Genomic DNA, 979 nt, shown 5'->3' with positions numbered 1-979 from the left:
CTATAGTCATTGAGATGGCGGAAAACAGAACATTGAGGGAATTTTCAGTACCCACGGTTGATGGTAGTGGTCCAAGTATAACTAGGCCACCAGTGCAGGCCAACAACTTTGAAATAAAGTCGGCAATCATCCAGATGATCCAACAGTCGGTACAATTTAAGGGAGATCTGAAGGAAGATCCAAATTCACACATTGTAAACTTCTTAGAGACTTGCGATACCTTTAAGTCAAATGGAGTGTCAGATGACACCATCAGATTAAGATTATTTCCTTTTACATTAAGGGATAAAGCAAAGGGATGGTTAATGGCACTACCAGTAGGAACAATCATAACTTGAAATGAATTGGCATAGAAGTTCCTAACTAAATACTTCCCTCCAACGAAATTTGCAAAGATGAGAAATGATATCACATCGTTTCTATAGGAAGAGACTGAATCACTTTATGAAGCTTAGGAAAGATATAAGGAACTGCTGAGAAAGTGTCCACACCATGGTTTGCCAGTTTGGATGCAAGTCCAAACGTTCTATAATGGGTTGATGGTTAATGTGCAAACGATGGTGGATGTATCATCTGGAGGAGCATTGCAAAACAAGACACTTGAAGAAGCTTATGAGTTGCTTGAAGTCCTAGCAAGTAACAACTATCAGAGACCTAATGAGAGAATGCAGTCGAAGAAGTCTATGGGGATTCATGAAGTTGATGCTTACATGGTCATTTTAGCCCAAATTACAGCACCTCAGAAGCAATTAGGAAGTATTCAAGTGAATTCTATTCAAACACCTCAACTGAAATGTGATTTTTGTGCAGGTAACCATGCAAGCAATGAATGTCAAGTGGAGAACACCTTTGCTTCAACTTTATCATCATCAGAACAAGTAAACTATCTAGCAGGGAATCAGGGACAATAGAATAATCCTTTCTCTAACACGTACAATCTTGGTTGGAGAAATCATCCAAACTTGTGTTGGGGCAATCA

At 39.1% G+C, this 979-nt stretch overlaps 1 non-coding gene across 1 annotated transcript; it reads right to left on the bottom strand.

Annotated features, from left to right (window-relative positions):
* Window positions 1–392: 392 nt before the first annotated feature.
* On the bottom strand, window positions 393–499 carry LOC116145599. Its single transcript, XR_004130393.1, has one exon. It is a non-coding gene; the product is annotated as a small nucleolar RNA R71 (small nucleolar RNA).
* Between the last annotated feature and the right edge of the window lie 480 nt (window positions 500–979).

Source organism: Pistacia vera, unplaced genomic scaffold (genome assembly GCF_008641045.1).
Source record: "Pistacia vera cultivar Batoury unplaced genomic scaffold, PisVer_v2 Contig462, whole genome shotgun sequence".
NCBI lineage: Eukaryota > Viridiplantae > Streptophyta > Magnoliopsida > Sapindales > Anacardiaceae > Pistacia > Pistacia vera.
Note: the sequence above shows the minus strand (reverse complement) of the source record. Positions and strands in the feature narration are given on the sequence as shown.